Source organism: Topomyia yanbarensis, chromosome 3 (genome assembly GCF_030247195.1).
Source record: "Topomyia yanbarensis strain Yona2022 chromosome 3, ASM3024719v1, whole genome shotgun sequence".
NCBI classification, from domain to species: Eukaryota; Metazoa; Arthropoda; class Insecta; order Diptera; family Culicidae; genus Topomyia; species Topomyia yanbarensis.
The window spans coordinates 317,544,407-317,550,807 of NC_080672.1; the positions used below are offsets into that span (position 1 = coordinate 317,544,407).

Here is a 6,401-nt window from a genome sequence, read left to right on the forward strand (position 1 = left end):
ATTTCGATTATAGAGGTTTTAACCTTAAGGTCATTCGCCTCTTCGGGTTAGAAAAATCTCTTATGAAAAATTTCTAACCCTATGTGCGGGGTCGGGACTCGAACCCAGGTGCGCTGCGTACAAGGCAATCGATTTACCAATACGCTACGCCCACCCCTAAAATAAACATACTATTTTGGCAGGGATCTAGTACTAATGATTTCCCACATTTTCGCAATACACACGATTGTAAATATTACAATCACAGAAGATTGATAGCGATTAGTTTATTCAAATAAAATCATTGCACATTCATGCATTGTCACTCCTGTCATCCGCTATGGAGATATATAGACTTTGACAGTAGCCAACATATGATGGGCCTAGCCCCTTCTAGGCCCATGTGCAATAGCATTGGGTTATTCTGATTTTAACAAAGGCAGATGTTGGCTAGGACAAAATGACTGCCTAGCAGGGGCCTGATTGTATGGTCGCGTATGAAAAACGATGATGGTTTTGCTCGATATCATACCAGGCAATAGTTATTCTATTGTTGATTGCACCATATTAAAAATAGTTTTAAACCTGAATTAGCTTGATAATATGGTTGGCATACGGTACACATTTATACGGATTGGTAGTGGCTAATTTTTGTTTTTTTAATCGGGAAATTAAACATAGGAGAATAAGCATTTAAATGCAATGCAAAGCTACAGAAGCAGTTGCAGTAGATTTTGCCGGATAATCAGCCATCTCCCTATATGTCGGCTCCAGTTAGGTTCTGGAGCGCATTCCGAACTCCGAACAACTGCAGTCGGAACTTATACATTGGGATCTCTCAAATTTTTGTCTCTTCTTCGTCCGTCTCCAGATCCCTCAAATTTTTGTCGAACCGTTTGTGTTTGTTGCTCACGACGTTCTGCTGATGCTTGAAGGTTTGGCTGCAGATTTTACACGAGTACATCTTTTCCTTCACTTCGGCCTTAGAAGCCTTGCATTTGTGCACAAAGGTATACTTTTTACCACGATTGCGACAATTGAAGTTTCCCGGTGGCAGCCGGAAACTTTTCGCCGACATTTGTACTCGGGCAGCACGCCGGCACGTCCTCGGTATACCGTTATATGTTTGTGTTGGGTTCGTAGGTGCACCGTCAAATTGTAGGATTGAGTGAACCCTCGGTCGCAGTATTCGCACAATTATGGAGTTTCCCGGGTATGCACCCTGGTGTGAATCTTAAGCGTTACCGATTGAGTGAATATTTTCGGCCAGTGGGGACAAGCATAAAGGGCGTTCACCTGTTTGCAAATAACAAAAATTATCATTCATTTTTTTAAGATCTAATTCTGTGTGCGTGTTACCACAATCACCTGTGTGAGTCCGCACGTGTAGAATGAGTTTTTGGATTTTCGCCAATTTTTTTCCACGAAATTCACATTTGAAGAGCTTTTCTCCTATAACAGTGATCGCTCATCGTCCGCTTCCTCGGGTACTAACTAAGATTCATTTCATTCTGTTTTTCCCTGGGACAGGATCCGTACTGGTAACGATGTCTCCGGTGCAAATGCTACAGCATAATAGCGGCTTCCGTGGTAAGCATCCTTCAAATGATTCCATTCGAAGCACTACAATCACTTTCCTCCTGAAGTGAAGATGAAAATTTTTAAATTATTGTCGTTCCGTGACAAATTAAAAGTCTTACCGGAAAACAAATGAATAAACGTTACTTTACCTCGTTTGACTAAGCCTGCACACATAATTTAAATTACTGGGTACAGTAAAATTTTGCTGGGGTTTTGAACAGCAAACCGTTCGGTAATCAATTCAGTAAAACAATTTGCTACCGAACTCTCCGCAATCCGTTCTATCCAAACGTCAAAAAACACTGGTCAGTCAGCAGTTTCCTCTGAAAATGGCGACTTGACAGATGATTTGCTGTACCTGTTTTGTAGGTTTTTGACGAGGTTCGGTAAGATTGGTACAATTTTGCTGAACAATCAGTCAGTATTTTACTGGATAATGTTTATGTACCGAAAAAAACAGAAGAGCTGATAAATTCAGTGAAAAATATTGCGGGTTTCAGTAAATTATTCGAAAAATTACTGAAAATCGCTAAAAAATGAAAACTATTCTGCTAATTTTTAAACAATTTGCTGATAGCTCCTTAAAAATATCACTTTACTGAGCAAGTCGTCGAAAGAAATTACTGAACAAGTTTGGGCTGGGTTAGTGTGTGGCAATACAATCCATCCCGGATACCGGCGGTTTGCATCGCATGGAAAAAAATTACGGAAAAAAACAAATGTCAAAGAAACCGATCTAAGCACAGCATGCTTTGATCGCATCGTGTTGCCATTTCATATTATTTTTCCGTATTTGTTACTTGTCAAGCCAAATTCATGCATAGGGTTCGATAAATCTAGTTTTCAGTGTGTCAAAAAATGATGACCCTTTTGTATGGGACCTTGGCGTATTTAATTTGTATTTGGTACTACCCACTCTAAAATAACCTAGCGGGTTGAAACTTTGGAGCAAGCCAAACAATTGAAATTTGCCACGCATCGCAAGTGATTTAAGTGAATGTAATGCAAACATGCGACATATTTCCAGTAATAATGTACGGGTACCATTACATTGGGATTTCTACAAGAAATACCGAAATAACTGATTTTAATGCAACCATGCAGAAGATAGTAAAAATTGCAGCATTCGAAATTACAGTGTAAGTGTATTCTACTTCACTTCGGTTATGTCCCAGACATTACCCAACCATCTTTTTTGTCTCAAAAAATGGTGACAATGCATAAATTTTTTTTATAACATTCAGACATGTTGCCAACAGTCTACCATTTCATGCCAAGTGTGCTATTTTGCAAGATCTACCTACATCGAGCAGTAAAAAATAAAAATTGAAAACACCGCCAACTTGCCCCTGTCTCCCCTATACACGGTCTCCATAACAACGTTTGTTACACTAACATTCGTTTCCTTCTTTGATGCCTGTAGGGACGTGGCCGGGGCCGTTATTGGCATTTCAAAGTAAAGAACTCTCGAAACGTGCATATTTAGTATGGATAGTTACTCCCAGGCCCCACTCGTTGATTCTCAGTGCAATTTCGCTTGTTCTGGTCAATCACGAATTCTACGGTCATCATTCTTATGCTCATGGTCATTTAAAAAAAATATTTTTCATGATTTTGAATATTTCTAAGAAAATGATTGCGATTACAGTATAAAATTGTGGCTAAAGGATATCACCCACTAACTTGTAACGATTATTGATCTAGAGCTAAAATATAGCAGGGGAGAGCGATATCTCATTTTTTTCACATAACTTTTTAATGTAATAAAAATTTGGATTGCGAAAATCATCATTTTGCAGTAAATTCGAATTGTAAGAATTGAAAATAATGTGTAAATCCGAATACCATGTCCTGTCAGTAATGCGAAAATGACGTTTTTGTAGAAACGTGTGCTAACTTGATCCCCTGCCTACTAGGGCTAAACAAACAGTGCACACTATGACTAATAGAAACGAAAATCAAGCTATTCACATAGCCTGACAAAACAACTAATAAGGCTACATTTTTCGATACGCGACAAGCTTTAACATTACAACGGTTTCGTGACTTTTTCTATACGTAAATGGTTTTGTGGGGTACATTCGTACCCCAGCACTAAAATCGCTCTAATACACCTAATTTTTATTGAATTTATTACTAAATTAGATTGATTTATTCCAAAAACCATTCGTTTAGAAGCCTGTTCAAACATATTCGTGTTTTGTCGATTTTATCATGTAATACAGTATTTTTTATAGAACAAGTCTTTGAAATTCGCCAAAATTCCCTTTTTCCTTAATATTGCTATAACTCCGGTACTTTCGAACCGATTTTGACCATCTAATTGGCGTTATGAAGATTGTTAAATTTCCGTTCGAACAAGTAGTAAATTATTGAAAATCCGGCCAAAAAGTACATTTATTCCGATACTTTTTTGAACACCGAACGCCAATACAAACAGTAACAATACAGCAATATGCAATAACGGAGATAGCATAGGAAGGCGTCGAAAGGACTGATAGAGCCGGTACACTGTACGTGTATATAAAGTAAATATGTTCCAGAGCCTGAGCTACAGAAGACGACGAATCGAATGGTGCATGGTAAACTTTATATACAAGTCATATTCACGAATGTGTTTTGCTTCATTTATCCGCAAAAGCAAAAATTACGATAACGATCCGAGCGCATTTACTAGTTACTTTGCTACAGTAGCTTTATTATATCAAATAACAGATACTATTGTTCAGCAATGTTGGACCTTATACAATTTCACACAAGTTTCTCGCTAACTATGTATCGATATTTTGCTTTTAAAAAAACATATAATAAATTTTCCGAATTATGTACACATGACAAAACACTAACGTAAACGGTTTTGTGGGGTACATTTTTACCCCAGACAAACTTTAAGCAGGCACTGTTAAGTTGGTCAAGTGAAACAAATTGGTTCCTTCCTGCTTAAGTGGAAGTTTAATCATCAAATTGATTCATGATAAAGATTGCTTGCTGCCAAAATAAACCGTAACGAAATAATAGGAATTGCAAATAGCTCTGGGGACAAATGTACCTCACAAAACCGTTCTAGAGTTAACAACAGTAGAAAGTGAAGACAGATATTGGCGGTTAATCAGCACTATTTAACTGGCTTTTACAATTTTCAATAACCTATATCAAAATTTGTTAGCGAATCAAACATTGTAGTTCAATTTAAACTTTCAGGTACTTTATATAAGTGATCATTGCTATTTTTATACACTTCGGAAGTGTTGCGTGAGAGAGGGATTAAGAGTGCCCAGTGTTACAGGGATCAAAGATACCTGTTGTATAAGGTGAACGAAATTCAGGTGTTTTGTATAAGTTGTATAACTATTCATTCGAAAAACGTGTTTTTCTAGTCAAAAGTCCTTATAAAATAATTGTAGATGAAAATATTCATAAATAATTAATTCGACGAACTCATACAATCGTTCAAAAAAATTGTAAAAAGATCTTCGAGATGAATTTTAACCCATATTTTATTAAATATAACGCAATTTTTACAAAACAAATATAATACATTTGATTTGTTTTTTAAACATCATAAACTACCAAATATATCATTTTCTTTTTATATTGTGAATTTTTTATGATTATGATGATTTTAGATTATGCGATATGGCAAGGGAGTCAAATATCCCCAACGATCAAGTGTCCTAACTCTTCCCTAATATTTCGGGGGTGCGATCCACAAACTACATATTCCCAACCGTCTAAACTTACCTGCACTGGACCAAAGCGAAATGCGAAGTGAACAAATGGAACCGCCCGTAAAGAGGTCCGACCCCAGGGAGTAGGAGTGGCAAACAATAAAACAACGCGTTCGTCGAAGATTTCGTTTATTTCATTTCGTCATTCGCTAGAACGTATCCTAACACGCTCACACATTCGTACGAGAGTTGTATTTTGGATGCTGGCTTGATCCTCCTTAGCTTCGAGGGTTTGATAACCTTCTTCTTCTTCTTCTGAGTGACAGATTTCTGACAGTTTTAAGAGTAGTAGAGTTATGTAATCGAAAAATGACAGTTATAACATCGATCGTAAGTAGCTTTTGCTTTTTAAAAAGTGAGTTTTGCTGTGATTCTCAAAAATGTACAATGAATGGATTTGAATAGGTTGCAATATAGTTGTTTAAATTGTTTACCATTTAATTGTCGGCAGTGAGTTTTATCTTGGTTGCATGTGTTGTTTCCAATTGGACGATTCAAGCACTGAGCTTAGCAGAACTAAGTGAAATTTTCGTTTCAAATCAGTATCCGTTTCCTTACTATGACACATTCAACGAAGAGTTAGTATTTTTTATATTAACAGAATTAGTACTATAACAGAAAAATACAGCGACGAGTTGGATTTACAGATGAAAAGTTCTCAACATAAATTCGGTTTTAGTTGCATGTAGAAAAATAAATCTCTTCCATTTTCGCGTAGCGTAGAAAAGTGGAACTGAATGTTTGACCCTGTACCATTCCTTTAAAGTTTCCTTTTCCTTTGTTATATACCTTTCCGCGATGGAAGTTTTAGTCCAAAGTTAAACTTTTCGGGTACTGCTGACTTCCATTGTTGGCAATATTTACAGAGTTAAAAGATAGAAATTACGAGCGAGGCGGTTTGCTAGCGTTGTTCGGGCGCAAGTTGAGTTCCCTCTAAGAGCAACAATATATTTGAAGTGAAGCAACGGCAAAAAAGCGAGTAGGAGTTGCATTACCGTTTAAATAGCAGCTGAGAAAATTGTGCCACCCACCCGCCGGGCGTGAATGAGTTTCACGTGGGTGATTTTAATTTGTGGCAGAAAGTTTTGCTATGCGCAAAAAAAAAGTCTCATC

General features: G+C 37.1%; 1 long non-coding RNA gene across 1 annotated transcript; it reads right to left on the reverse strand.

The window, feature by feature from the left end:
- Positions 1 to 450: 450 nt before the first annotated feature.
- LOC131692198 (uncharacterized) lies at positions 451 to 1,727 on the reverse strand. Its single transcript, XR_009305934.1, has 3 exons — positions 1,680 to 1,727; positions 1,348 to 1,619; positions 451 to 1,275 (listed from the first exon to the last, which is right to left on the reverse strand). It is a non-coding gene; the product is annotated as an uncharacterized LOC131692198 (long non-coding RNA).
- Positions 1,728 to 6,401: the final 4,674 nt, after the last annotated feature.